General features: G+C 44.8%; 1 long non-coding RNA gene across 1 annotated transcript; it reads right to left on the bottom strand.

The window, feature by feature from the left end:
* Positions 1–1,171: 1,171 nt before the first annotated feature.
* Positions 1,172–8,827, bottom strand: LOC144590104 (uncharacterized). The gene is made up of 3 exons (XR_013546173.1): positions 8,704–8,827; positions 2,229–2,444; positions 1,172–1,611 (listed from the first exon to the last, which is right to left on the bottom strand). It is a non-coding gene; the product is annotated as an uncharacterized LOC144590104 (long non-coding RNA).
* Between the last annotated feature and the right edge of the window lie 6,648 nt (positions 8,828–15,475).

The following is a 15,475-nucleotide window of genomic DNA, read 5'->3' as shown; positions in this document are numbered from 1 at the left end:
TCCAAGCTCTCCTCTCATCTTGAGCACTCCTGTCCCGGCAACATCCTTCTGCAGCCTCTCTATCTCAATCACATTCTTTGCATTCAATAGCATGGTGACCAGAAATAATAATAATAATAATAATAATGTATTTTATTTATATAGCGCTTTTCATATACTCAAAGACGCTTTACAGAGATTTAGAGAACATAGGGAAATGAATAAATACATAAATAAGTAAATAAATAAACGAACAGAGAAAGGAGACAGAAGGTGAGGTGACCTTCAGTGGTTGAAGGCAGTACTGAACAGGTGAGACTTCAGCGATGTTTTGAATGTGGTGAGTGTGGAGGAGTCTCTAACGGTTTGGGGTAGTGAGTTCCATAGGGTGGGAGCAGCGATGGAGAAAGCCCTGTCCCCCCAGGATCTGAGTTTGCACATGATACTCATGTAGTCTCACTAATGTTCTATCCAGATGCAAGGTGATGTCCTAACCCTTCACTCAATGTCCTGTCCAATGAAGGCAACAGCGCCATATGCCTTCTTCACACTGTAAATGACAGGACCCAGGAGTGTAACACTGTAAATGACAGGGCCCAGGAGTGCAAGTAACACTGCAAATGACAGGGCCCAGGAGTTTAACACTGTATGGAGGATGGTGATGGCAGAGGCTATCACAACATTTCAGAAGTATCGAGATGAGCACTTGAATCACCAAGGCCTAGAAGGTGACAGATCATATGTTGATATCTGGGAATGATATAAATTGATACTTAATGATCAGTATGGACAAGGTGAACTGAATGCCCTGTATCCGTGCTGTATGACACTTTGACTATATCAGTTGAAGCCTGGGGCAGATCAGTTATGATTGCATTGACACAGGGCAGGCAATCTACTTTTGTTCCTGTTTTGCTGTGTTCCTGTGAGAAGACACTGAGTGATCTTGGCAGTCATTGATGGAGGATTCTAATTCAATGATAAATAATGCAGTGGTGGAACAGCAGAAAAGGACACAGGAAATTCACTCCTTGGTCGAGCAGGCCAGAACTTTATAACTCGGGAGTGCAGGAAGATGAGGGGTGATATTATAGAGGCGTATCATTTCATGTGAGGAATACATTGTATAAATGCACAGTCTTTTCCCCAGAGTAGGGGAATCAAAACCAGAGGCCATGGATTGAAGGTGAGGGGGGTAAGATTGAATAGCAAGGAACGTGAGGGGCAACTTTTTTTTTTTAAATGCAAAGGGTGGTAGGTATATGGAACGAGCTGTGGCCTTTCACAAAATGTTACCTGTGACCGATATGTAAAGTACTTTGTTTTCCGTCTAGGTGTTTCTTGTTACAAACAGGATTGTGGGAATGGTGGCAAATTAATCTGCAGTGCTTCCATTGGAAATGTTATGATGGCAGATTTGAATTTGGTACACAGAAACAAGTATTTAAGCCCTTCCACTCAAACTCCTATGAAAACTGCCTCTCTCTGTCCATGCCCTCCTCCTATCCTCAGCCACTCTCCTTTTCCATAAATTCTCGTTTTCTTGTCGCTCAATTTGCATCTGAGCCCTTTCATCAATGGTTACCTGATTCCTTGGTGTGAAAGGTCCCTTGTTCTCAGTCTATGGATTTCCTGGTAAAAACAGGGATGACAGAGCAGGAAAGTTAACCCATTAGTAATGTAGTGGTTGCAAAAACAAGGGTGTTTTGTATGGAAGTTACTGCAGAGGAACAGGCCATTCAGCCCAACAACATTGACTTGTTTTATACTGCACACCAACATCCTGCAATGTGGAAGCACTGTGCACTCAGCTGTGTCGTGGGACTGCAGTGAACAGAGGGGACTGGACAAGGAACATCCACACAATCATTCCTCATTCACGAAAAATTACATCAGTTTATCTAAAGATCTGAATTGGAGGCAGCCATATATCTTGGACCATTAAAAATTATGGAGAGTACTGCAACGAGGGAGACAGATGGGACCACTAAACAGTTTGAAAATTAGCATGAGAACATCATGACTGAGCTCAACACAAAGGAAATAGTGGAACAAGACATAACACATACTGGAAAACAGGGATCATCAGTTATTCACTCAAGCTTCCAAGGATACTGATTCTCATTCTGTACAACCACTTGTCACTCTCTCCTGTTCCCTCATATTCCAGTCCTCATTTCACCAATTGCCCCCTTGATTCTTTATGTCGAATTTTGCTCAGTTTGCATCCTTCCATTCACCAATGTTACCTGCGCTCCTGATATTGAAAGTTGTTTGTTCGCACTTTCTTCAGTCTGACCAACCCAAAATGGCTTTCCATTCCTTCAGCAAACTCTGCCTGAACTGTTGTATTACTCCAGCATTTTGCTCAAGATTCCAGTAATTGTTGTTCCCGAATCTTGCTCTCATTTTGCCAGGATGGTTGAAGAGGGCAGAATTGACCAGGACATGCGTTTCCGTTTGACCTGCAATGGCCACAGAAGGGAAGATGAATTATTTATGTCTCTGCATAGAAACAGGTCCTTCTGCCCAGCAGCTCCATGACATGTTTTACATTCCACGTCAACCTCATGTAACGTGGCAGCTCTGGACACTCAGCTGTGCGGTGGGACGACAGTAACAGAGAGGACTGGAAAAGGAACATCCACAAAATCATTTGTTTAGCACATTGGTGTCAGTGCTCGAGAACTATGATGAGCAGACACCACATGGGGCCTTGGCAGCTGCAAAACTGCCAAGAGTAGAAAATGTTGTTGGGACTTTTGAGTTTAAAGGGAGAGAATGGATAAGCTGTCTATTTTCCCTAGAGCAAGGATAAAACCTGAGCAGTGTCTTTATGGAGGTTTATAAAATTGAGGAATGCTAGTAAGCTGTATAGTCACAATCTCTTTCTCCGGATAAAAGTCATAGGTTTAAGGAGTGACACATTTTTCAGAGCGTGATGAGTATATGGAATGAGCAGCCAGAGGAAGTGGTTGAGGCATGTACTATTATCATGTATTAAAGAAATTTGAAGAGCTACTTGGACAATAAAGATGTAGAGAGAGACACAACAAACTGCATATTCTGCAATTCTGACCAAAACTCCAAGTGCTGGAAGAGCTCAGCAGGTCAAGCAGCATTGTGGAGGGAATGGACAGGCGATGTTTCATGTCAGGCCCCTCTTCAGACTCAGACCACCATATGTCCATTCCCTCTACAGATGCTATCTGCCCGGTTGTGTTGCTCCAACACTTCGAGGAACACCTGCTCAGGGATATAGGTAAACCACTGACGTGTTGGGCCAAAGTGCATGTTTCCATGCTGTTCAACTCTATGCCAGCTATGAAAACATTAAATGTGCAGATGAGTAGCTAAGATATATCAGATGCTGCACAGAATGGATTGCAGAGATAAGGAGGAGTAAGACCAGAGAGGGAACTGAAAATCAGAAGATGTTGTCACTGACCCCTCAAGGTACCACAGAATGTCTCTGTCTGTCTTCCGAGAAAGCCTCTTACTTAATCTCGTCCTTTTCTGTTGTTAATATTGCCCAATGTGCAACGACTGGCGTTTTTTTGTTGTCAGAAGTGAAGAATCCTCTATTCTTGCTTTGCAACCGGCATCTCACAAACATGATATCAGGAATGGGTAAGAATGATTGAAGGATTGAGTCCATCGGATCGTCAATGGAACCGAAAGCTGGAATTATTTAGAATTTACAACACAGGAATGTCCAGTTCAGGCCAAAATCACAGCCATGCCATGTGCCCATCCCTGCTTGTTGCAATCAGGCAATTCTGTTCCTGTCAAAATTAACATCATTGTTCCTAACATTGCATACTTTACAACATTCTCATAGCTCAGTGTCCAACATTAATAGTGTGCGTTCCTGGGGAGGGATGTATCTTTTCTCTGGATGTTTATTATCCAATCCATTCTCTATATTATATTCCAGTACACAGAGGGCCAACATTAGCTTACTGCTGGTGTGGGAGGAAATTATCCTGCAGATGATGCCTCTCTCACACTCATGTCCTCTGATTCACCATCTCTGCTCACTGTGCACCAGCCCCCACTCCATCTCCTGCCTTACTCAGCTGTGCTCCTCCCAAAACAAGGCATCTTAGACAGACACGGGTCAAGAGAATGACAATAGACAATAGGTGCAGGAGTAGGCCATTCAGCCCTTCGAGCCAGCACCGCCATTCAATGCGATCATGGCTGATCACTCTCAATCAGTACCCCGTTCCTGAAGGGACGTGTGGTGGAGTTGGAGAGGAAGTTGGATGACCTCAGGGCCATCCGGGAATGCGAGAGTTTCCTCGACAGGACCTATTGTGAGGCTGTCACGCCAAGGGTCCAGGTCGAGCGAAGGTGGGAGACTGTTTCAGGGGGGAGTGGACGAGGACTACAGGAGACCCCAGTGGCTGTGCCTATTGCAAATAGGTATACCCTCTTGGGAACTGTCGGGGCAGAAGACGTTTCCAGTCCGAGTGGCGGAACTGTTGGCAAGGATACTCGACTGGAGACCGAAGTCTGGAAGAGCCGTAGTGGTCGGTGACTCCATAGTCCGAGGGACGGACAGAAGATTCTGTGGCAGCAGGAGGGACTTGAGGATGGTCTGTTGCCTCCCTGGTGCCAGGGTTCAACACATCACAGACCGGCTTCAGAAAATCCTAGTGAGGGAAGGCGATCAACCTGAAGTCATTGTGCACGTGGGCACGAATGACGTCGGGCGGAAGAGGAAGGAGGTGCTACAGCGGGAGTTTAGAGAGTTGGGAAAAACACTGAGAAGTAGGACGTCGAAGGTGGTTATCTCTGGACTGCTACCGGTACCTCTTGCTGGTGAGGCCAGGAACAGAGAGATAGAGGGTATGAATTTATGGCTGAGGGACTGGTGCAGAGAGCAGGGATTTAGATTTCTGGACCACTGGGATCTGTTCTGGGCTAGGGGTGACTTGTACAAAAGGAACGGGTTACATCTTAACAGCAGGGGAACAAACATTCTGGCAGGCAGGTTTGCTAGTGTGACACCTGTGGCTTTAAACTAAGTAGAGGGGGGGAGGGGTTAACAAATTGTGAATATGAAGATGAGGTAAAAGGGAATACAGGAGATATTGCAAAAGACTCTCGGAAGAAAGGGAACAGAAGTTCTAGAGGGGAAAAGAAATTAAGGGCAGGGCCAATTGTGACCGATGTGAGAGGGGAGGTAAATACAGAAGTTAAAGTGTTGTACTTAAATGCGCGTAGTATAAAAAATAAAGTGGATGAGCTTGAGGCTCAGTTAGTCATGGGCAAGTATGATGTTGTAAGGATCACTGAGACATGGCTACAAGAGGACCAGGGCTGGGAACTGAATATTCAGGGGTACACAACGTATAGAAAAAACAGACAGGTGGGCAGAGGGGGTGGGGTTGCTCTGATGGTAAGGAATGATATTCATTCCCTTGCAAGGGGTGACATAGAATCAGGAGATGTTGAATCAGTATGGATAGAAATGAGAAATTGTAAGGGTAAAAAGACCCTAATGGGAGTTATCTATAGGCCCCAAACAGTAGCCTCGACATAGGGTGCAAGTTGAATCAGGAGATAAAATTGGCGTGTCAAAAATGTAGTGCTAAGGTGGTTATGGGAGATTTCAACATGCAGGTAGACTGGGAAAATCAGGTTGGAAATGGACCCCAGGAAAGAGAGTTTGTAGAGTGCCTTCGAGATGGATTCTTAGAACAGCTTGTACTGGAGCCTACCAGGGAGAAGGCAATTCTGGATTTAGTGTTGTGTAATGATCCTGATCTGATAAGGGGACTAGAGGTAAAAGAGCCATTAGGAGGCAGTGATCACAACATGATAAGTTTTACTCTGCAAATGGAAAGGCAGAAGGGAAAATCGGAAGTGTCGGTATTACAGTATAGCAAAGGGGATTACAGAGGCATGAGGCGGGAGCTGGCCAAAATTGACTGGAAGAAGGCCCTAGCAGGGAAGACGGTAGAACAGCAATGGCAGGTATTCCTGGGAATAATGCAGAGGTTGCAGGATCAATTTATTCCAAAGAGGTGGAAAGACTCTAAGGGGAGTAAGAGACACCTGTGGCTGACAAGGGAAGTCAGGGACAGCATAAAAATTAAGGAGAGGAAGTATAACATAGCAAAGAAGAGTGGGAAGACAGAGGATTGGGACTCTTTTAAAGAGCAACAAAAGTTAACTAAAAAGGCAATACGGGGAGAAAAGATGAGGTACGAGGGTAAACTAGCCAATAATATAAAGGAGGATAGCAAAAGTTTTTTTAGGTACGTGAAGAGGAAAAAAATAGTCAAGGCAAATGTGGGTCCCTTGAAGACAGAAGCAGGGGAATTTATTATGGGGAACAAAGAAATGGCAGACGAGTTAAACCGTTACTTTGGATCTGTCTTCACTGAGGAAGATACACACAATCTCCCAAATGTTCTAGGGGCCGGAGAACCTAGGGTGATGGAGGAACTGAAGGAAATCCACATTAGGCAGGAAATGGTTTTGGGTAGACTGATGGGACTGAAGGCTGATAAATCCCCAGGGCCTGATGGTCTGCATCCCAGGGTACTTAAGGAGGTGGCTCTAGAAATAGTGGAAGCATTGGAGATCATTTTTCAATGTTCTATAGATTCAGGATCAGTTCCTGTGGATTGGAGGATAGCAAATGTTATCCCACTTTTTAAGAAAGGAGGGAGAGAGAAACGGGTAATTATAGACCAGTTAGCCTGACATCAGTGGTGGGGAAGATGCTGGAGTCAATTATAAAAGACGAAATTGCTGAGGAGGAGAAGGCAGGAACGGGGTACTGATTGAGAGTGATCAGCCATGATCGCATTGAATGGCGGTGCTGGCTCAAAGGGCTGAATGGCCTACTCCTGCACCTATTGTCTATTGTTCCTGCCTTCTCCCCATACCCCCTCACTCCGCTATCCTTAAGAGCTCTATCCAGCTGTCTCTTGAAAGCATCCAACGAACTGGCCTCCACTGCCTTCTGAGGCAGAGAATTCCACACCTTCACCACTCCCTGACTGAAAAAGTTCTTCCTCATCTCCGTTCTAAATGGCCTACCCCTTATTCTTAAACTGTGGCTCCTTGTTCTGGACTCCCCCAACATTGGGAACATGTTTCCTGCCTCTAATGTGTCCAATCCCCTAATTATCTTATATGTTTCAATAAGATCCCCCCTCATCCTTCTATATTCCAGTGTATACAAGCCTAATTGCTCCAGCCTTTCAACATACGACAGTCCCGCCATTCCAGGAATTAACCTAGTGAACCTACGCTGCACGCCCTCAATAGCAAGAATGGGTTTATACCGGGCGAACGGAACTTAATGAAAAACAATGCGAGGTTAAGCACTTGTGTAAAGTATGAAAAGGCAGTAGAAATTAAAAGTGGGTGGAGTGCAGACAGATCGAGATGTTCTTGTGAATGAGACACCTGACAGTCGACATGAAAGTGCGACAAACGTCAGGAAGGTAAGCAGCACATTGGGATTTATTGCAAGCGGTGTTGGAGATGAAAATACAGTTTAAGTTTAGCCATACCTGAAATACTATGTGCAATGTTGGTCTCGTTATTTAACAGTATATTTGCATTGAAAATAGCCCAAAAGAGATTAACTCACCTAATTTCAGGGATAAAGCTTATATACTACCACAAATGTCTAAAAGTGTTGGCTTGTGTTGTTTGGAGTTGACAAGGATGCGGGATGAGGGGTGAGCCACACATGGTCCCACAGCGGCAGAACAGTGTTGTTGTTGGGACAGAGTCAGAGATAAACAGCATGGAAACAGGACCTTTGAGTGCACACCAACCATCCTTTTAAAAAAATCCTACCTTCAACTATGTTATTCTCCCCCATTTTATCTTTGGGATTTTTTTGTTTTTCACTAATATTGTTTTTATTAATGAACTGAAAATGTATTTGTTTTTATGTTATCGTTCAGACGTATTATGGTACTGCGAATAAGAATTTCATTGCGCCGTTTCAGTAAATATGTTACAATCTCTCCCGTCTCCCTTCTCCTATTCCCCCATCCTCTCCCCCCATCCTCTCCCCCCACCCCCTTTCCCGCTGCCTCTTCCCATTCTACCCACCAAAATTGCTCCATTCGCCACATAGAAACATGGAAAATAGGTGCAGGAGTAGGCCATTCGGCCCTTCGAGCCTGCACCGCCATTCAATATGATCATGGCTGATCATCCAGCTCAGTAACCTGTACCTGCCTTCTCTCCATACCCCCTGATCCCTTTAGCCACAAGGGCCACATCTAACTCCCTCTTAAATATAGCCAATGAACTGGCCTCAACTACCTTCTGTGGCAGAGAATTCCACAGACTCACCACTCTCTGTGTGAAGAAATATTTTCTCATCTCGGTCCTTAAAGACTTCCCCCTTATCCTTAAGCTGTGACCCCTGGTTCTGGACTTCCCCAACATCGGGAACAATCTTCCCGCATCTAGCCTCTCCAACCCCTTAAGAATTTTATATGTTTCAATAAGATCCCCCCTCAGTCTTCTAAATTCCAGCGAGTATAAGCCTAGTCTATCCAGTCTTTCTTCATATGAAAGTCCTGCCATCCCATGGATCAATCTGGTGAACCTTCTATGTACTCCCTCTAAGGCTAGAATGTCTTTCCTCAGATTAGGAGACCAAAACTGTACACAATACTCCAGGTATAATAAGCCACAACACAGAACAATGTAAATGATAGAATTAAAAGAAAGTACCATCATTGATGTTTTGGGAGCCGAGAGAACACCCACAAGATCAAAGGGAGAATGTGTAAATTCCACACAGTCAGCACCCGAGGTCTCGTTCGATGCCAGATGATGGGAGAGCCGAGGCAGCAGCTATATTAGTGTAAGAAAATAAATGCAGATGCTGGTACAAATCGAAGGTATTTATTCACAAAATGCTGGAGTAACTCAGCAGGTCAGGCAGCATCTCAGGAGAGAAGGAATGGTGATGTTTCGGGTCGAGACCCTTTTTCAGACTGATGTCAGGGGGGCGGGACAAAGGAAGGATATAGCTGGAGACAGGAAGATAGAGGGAGAACTGGGAAGGGGGAGAGAGGGACAGAGGAACTATCTAAAGTTGGAGAAGTCAATGTTCATACCGCTGGGCTGCAGGCTGCCCAAGCGAAATCTCCCCTCATCCTCCTATGCTCCATGTAACAAAGACCCAGCCTACTCAACCTCTCCCTTTAGCTCACACCCTCTAGTCCTGGCAACATCCTCTGAACCCTTTCAAGCTGATAATATTTTTCCTGTAACATGGTTCCCAGAACTGAACACAATATTCTAAATGCGGTCTCACCAAGGTCTTCTTCAACTGCAATATGACCTCCCAACTTCTCATATTTCGCTTGGGCAGCCTGCAGCCCAGCGGTATGAACATTGACTTCTCCAACTTTAGATAGTTCCTCTGTCCCTCTCTTCCCCTCCCCTTCCCAGTTCTCCCTCTATCTTCCTGTCTCCACCTATATCCTTCCTTTGTCCCGCCCCACTGACATCAGTCTGAAGAAGGGTCTCGACCCCAAACGTCACCCATTCCTTCTCTCCCGAGATGCTGCCTGACCTGTTCAGCAGCTATATTAGCTGCACCACTGTGAGATGTTTTGAACAAGGCTATTTAAGAAGGGAATTATTGAAAAGGGCAGCAAGAATAAATCAGGGAACTACAGAACAGTGGGCCCGACATCAGTGGCGCAGAGGTTATTTGAGAGAAGTTGGAGGGACTGGATCTACCAGTATTTGGACAGGCATGGACATTCTCAAGGGGAGGGTGATTGCTGTGCATGTTGGCACCAATAACATTAGGAAAATGGAAGAGGTCCCGCAAAATGAATATACGTAGTTAGGCAAATGGTTCAAAAGCAGGACCTCCAGTACCACATGCTAATGAGGGCAGGTACACGAAATTTGGACAGATAAATGTGTGGTTAGGGATTTCGATTTTTGAACCATTGGAATCTCTTCTGGGGCAGAGGTGATCCATACAAGAAGGACGGGTTACACCTGAACTGGAGACCAACCAATATCCTGGCAGGAAAGTTTGCTGCTGGTAGTCGGGTGGGTTTAAATTAAAATTGCTGGATGGAGGGGGGGGGGGTGGGCTTCATTGTAGAACTGAGAGAACTGAGGCTGGAACTAGGTATGGAAGGTGATAAAGAAAGCCCACTCGGCGGGATAGCACAGCAGGAAGCAACGTAGGACTGTTGTGAATTTGTGGAATCACCCAGAGTTGTGAATTTGTGGAATCATCCAGAGAGCAGAGAATTTGCGAATTTGTGGAATTCTCTGCCACAGAAGGCAGTGTAGGCAAATTCACTGGAAGAATTTAAAAGAGAGTTAGATAGAGCTCTTGGGGCTAGTGGAATCAAAGGCTAAGGGGAGAAGGCAGGCATGGGTTAGAGTCATAGAGTGATACATTGTGGAAACAGGCTCTTCGGCCCAACTCGCCCACACCGACCAACAATGTCCCAGCTACCCTAGTCCCACTTACCTGCACTTGGTCCATAACCCTCCAAACCTGTCCTATCCATATACCTGTCCAACTGTTTCTTAAACGATGGGATAGGTCCAGCCTCAACTACCTCCTCTGGCAGCTTGTTCCACACACCCACCACTCTCTGCGTGAAAAAAAAATTCTCACATTCCTATTAAATCTTTTCCCCTTCACCTTGAACCTATGTCCCCTGGTCCTCGATTCCCCCACTCTGGGTAAAAGACTATGTGCATCGACCCGATCTATTCCTCTCATGATTTTGTGTGCCTCTATAAGATCTCCCCTCATCCTCCTCAGCTCCATGGAACAAAGACCCAGCCTACTCAACCTCTCCCTTTAGCTCACACCCTCTAGTCCTGGCAACATCCTCTGAACCCTTTCAAGCTTGACAATATCATTCCAATAACATGGTGCCCAGAACTGAATGCAGTCGAAATGCGGTCTCGCCAAGGTCTTCTTCAACTGCAACATGACCTCCCAACTTCTATACTCAATACTCTGACTGATGAACGCCAAAGTGCCAAAAGCCTTTCTGACCACATTATCTACCTGCGACTCGACCTTCAAGGAACCATGCACTTGTACTCCTAGATCCTTCTGCTCTACAACACTACCCAGAGGCTTACCATTTACTGTGTAGGTCCTGCTCTTGTTCGACAACCCAAAATGCAACACCTCACACTTCTCTGTATTAAATTCAATCAACCATTCCTCCACCCACGTGGCCAAACATTCCAGATCCTGCTGCAATCGTTCACAACCATCTTCACTATCTGCAAAACCACTAACTTTGGTATCATCAGCAAACTTGCTGATCTTGTCCTGTATGTTCTCATCCAAATTATTGCCGTAGATGACAAACATTAACGGGCCCAGCACCGATCCCTGTGGCACACCACCAGTCACAGGCCTCCATTCTGAGAAGCAACCTTCCACCATCACCTTCTGCTTCCTGATTACTTCTGGGTTTTACTGATTGTGGATGATCAGCCATGATCCTAATGAATGGCGGTGCTGGCTCAAAGGGCCGAATGGCCTCCTCCTGCACCTATTTTCTATGTTTCTTTGTTTCTATTGAATTGCATCTATTTAATGGGAGAGGCCTGATGGGCAAGTCTTGGATAGGTACATGCGACTGGGACATTTTAAACATTACACAAACATCGCAAAGAGAGGTACAGAACTGGCAGCTTAATGATCTCGGGTACAGGTGCGAGAGGTACAAGATAGAGGTGGGGGTAAAAGAGGAGGGGATGGTGCTCGATTGATTAAGAAGAATGTCACAGCAGTAATCAGATGACATTTCTGATGGGTCTTGCAGTGAGGTTATAGGGGTGGAGCTGAGAAATAAAAAACAGATGATTAGCTTGTTGGGAGTGTACTAGAGGCCCTTAAATAGTCAACAGGAATTATAAGAACAAATCTGCGAGGAGATTTCCGACAGCTGACTAATAGAGTTACCACCATCGGCAATTTTAACTTTCCCAATATAGACTGGGACTGACAGAGTGTCAAGGGTTGCGATAGGATGGAATTTGTCAAATTAATTCAGGAAAGTTTCTTCAGTGCATTCAGAAAGTATTCAGACCCCTTCAGTTCTTCTACATTGTGCTCGGTTACAGCCTTATTTTAAAATGGATTAAATTCACTTTTGTTATCATCAATCTATACACAATACCCCAGAATAAAAAAGCGAAAACAGGTGTTTTGAAATTTTTGAAAAGAACTAAGAAAGAAATAACTGAAATATCATATTTACATAAGTATTCAGACCCTTTGCTATGACACTCAAAATTGAGCTTTTGTTCATCCTGTTTCTATTGATTATCCTCGAGATGTTTCTACAACTTGACTAGAGTCCACCAGTGGTAAATTAAATTGATTGGACATGACTAGGAAAGGCATACACCTATCTACATAAGGTCCCACAGTTGACAGTGCATGTCAGAGTAAAAACCAAGCCATGAAGATGATGGAATTGTCCGTAGACGTCCGAGACAGGATTGTGTTGAGACATAGATCTGGGGAAGGGTATAAAACAATTTCTGCAGCATTGCAGGTCCCGAAGAGCATAGTGGCCTCCATCATTCTTAAATGGAAGAACTTTGGAACCACCAGGACTCTTCATAGAGCTGGCCACCCGGCCAAACTAAGCAATCGGGGGAGAAGGGCCTTGGTCAAGGAGGTGACCAAGAACCCAATAGTCACTCTAACAGAGCTCCAGAGTTCCTCTGTGAAGATGGGAGAATTTTCCAGAAGGACAACTATATCTGCAGCACTCCACCAATCAGACCTTTACGGTTGAATGGCCAGACGGAAGCCACTTCTCAGTAAAAGGCACATGATAGCCCGCTTGGAGTTTGCCAAAAGGCACCTAAAGGACTCTCAGACCATGAGAAACATGATTCTCTGGTCTGATGAAACCAAGATTGAAATCTTTCAAGCAGCACCGCTCATCACCTGACCAATACCATATCTACGGTGAAGCATGGTGGTGGCAGCATCATGCTGTGGGGATGTTTTTCAGTGGCAGGAACTGGGAGACTATTCAGGATCGAGGGAAAGATGAATGGAGCAAAGTACAGAGAGATCCTTGATGAAAACCTGCTCCAGAGCGTTCTGGACCTCAGACTGGGGCGGGCGTTCACCTTCCAACAGGACAATGGCCCTCAGCACACAGTCAAGACAATGCAGCAGTGGCTTTGTGACAAGTCTGTGAATGTCCTTGAGTGGCCCAGCCAGAGTCCGGACTTGAACCTGATCGAACATCTCTGGATGGACCTGAAAATAGCCGTGCATCAACTCTCCCCATCCAACCTGACAGCTTGAGAGAATCTGCAGAGAAGAATAGAAATTACCCAAATATAGGTGTGCCAAGCTTGTAGCGCCATACCCAAGAGGACTTGAGGCTGTAATCGCTGCCAGAGGTGCCTCAGCAAAGTACTGAATAAAGGGTCTGAATACTTATGTAAATGTCCTATATCAGTTATTTCTTTTTCATTATTTTGCAAAAATTTCTAAACACCTGTTTTTGTTTTTTTATTATGGGGTATTTATGATTAAAAAATGAATTTCATCCATTTTAAAATAAGGCTGTAATGTAGCAAAATGTGGAAAAGTGAAGGGGTCTGAATACTTTCTGAATGCACTGTATGTAGAGGCCACTATCAGAGAGGGCAAAGCTTGATCTTCTCTTTGGAAATTGGGACAGGCAAGTGCCTGAAATGTCAGTGGATGAGCGTTTTAGGGCCAGTGACCACAGTTCTATTAGCTTTAAAATAGTTATGGATAAAGAGAGGGTGGGCCCACAGTTAAAATTCTAAATTGGGACTAGTGTAACTTTGATGGTATGAGACAGGAACTTGCTCAAGTTGATGGAGTAGGTTGTTTGCAGGCAAAGAAACATCTGGAAAGTGGGATGATATTAAAAGTGTGATGGCATGAGCTCAGAGCATGCATGTTCCAATTCGAGCAAAGGGCAAGGCAGGTGGGAGTAAGGAAGCCTGCATGATCAGAGAAATTCAGCCTCTTGTCTGGAAAAAGGTGGCATGGAACTTGCATAGGCAGCTGGGATCAAGTGTAACCCTGGAGAAGTTTTGGGAAAATCAGGAGGGCAAGAAATAGGGCAATAATATTAAGGAAAATCCAGAGAGATTTCATGTACATTAAGATAAAGAGGGTAAATAGAGAGAGAATAGGGTCCTCCAGAAACCAAAATGGTTATCTCGATGTGCTGCAGGAGATGGGCAAGGTCCTCAATTAGGACAGTCTGTAATATGGTTGAAGAGGTGCTGGATGTCCTAAGGTAATTGAAAGTACATAAATCTCCTGCACCTGATCAGACATATCCGAGAATACCGTAGGTACCTTGAGAAGAATTGCAGGATCCCTGGCTGAGATATATGAATCATCATTAGGCATGGGTGAGGTGCCGCACGAGTGGAGGGTGGCTAATGTTGTGCCCCTATTTAAGAAGGGCTGCAAGGAAAAACCTGGGAACTATAGACCAATAAGCCTAACATATGTGGTTGGCAAAATACTGGGGAGGATTCTGAGATAAGATATACATGCATTTGAATAGACATGGGCTGATTAGAGTCATAGTGTCACTCAGCGTGGAAACAGGTCTTTCAGTCCAACTTCCCCACGCCGACCCATATGCCCCATCAACTCTAATCCTACCTGCCTGGATTTGGCCCATATCCTTCCAAACCTATCCTTCACCTGTTCAAATGTTTATTAAATGTTATGAGAGTACCTGCTTCAACTACCTCCTCTGGCAGGTTGTTCCATATATCCACTACCTTTTGATGTAAAACCTAAAACAAAAAAGTGAGTGGGGAAAGACTTATCAGGAACCTAACTCCTCTGATTCTTGACTCTTGGCTGATTTGGAATAGTCAGCATGGCTTTACATGTGGGAGATTCGAAATACAAATCTAATTTAGTTATTTGAAGAAGCAAACAAAAATGTAATTCACATTTTTCTATATACTTTTCAGCAAGGAATTTGGTCAGGTTGTGCATAGTTGGCTACTCTGGAAGGGAGTGCTGGATAGAGAATTGGTTTCATGGAAGAAAGCTGAAGGTGATGGCGGAAAGTAGATTTTCAGACTGGAGGCTTGTGACTAGTGGTGCGCCTCAGGGATCGGTGCCGAGTCCATATCTGTTAGTGGTTTACATCAATGATTTGGATGAGAATGCACAAGTCATGAATGGCAAGTTTGCAGATGACACTAAAGTGAGTGCTATTGAAGATAGCAACAATGGTGACCAAAATTCACAACAGGATCTTGATCAGCTATGTAATTGGGCTCAGGAATGGTTAATGGAATTTAATGCAGATAGGAGCAAGGCATCATTGCATTTTGGAAAGTCAAACCAGGGGAGCATCTTCACAGAGAATGGCAGGGCCCTGGGGAGTGTTGTAGGGCAGAGGGATCTTGAAAGTGCAGCCACGGCCACAACTGCTTTCTTGGAACTTGCATGCGC

Source organism: Rhinoraja longicauda, unplaced genomic scaffold (genome assembly GCF_053455715.1).
Source record: "Rhinoraja longicauda isolate Sanriku21f unplaced genomic scaffold, sRhiLon1.1 Scf000135, whole genome shotgun sequence".
NCBI classification, from domain to species: domain Eukaryota; kingdom Metazoa; phylum Chordata; class Chondrichthyes; order Rajiformes; family Arhynchobatidae; genus Rhinoraja; species Rhinoraja longicauda.
Note: the sequence above shows the minus strand (reverse complement) of the source record. Positions and strands in the feature narration are given on the sequence as shown.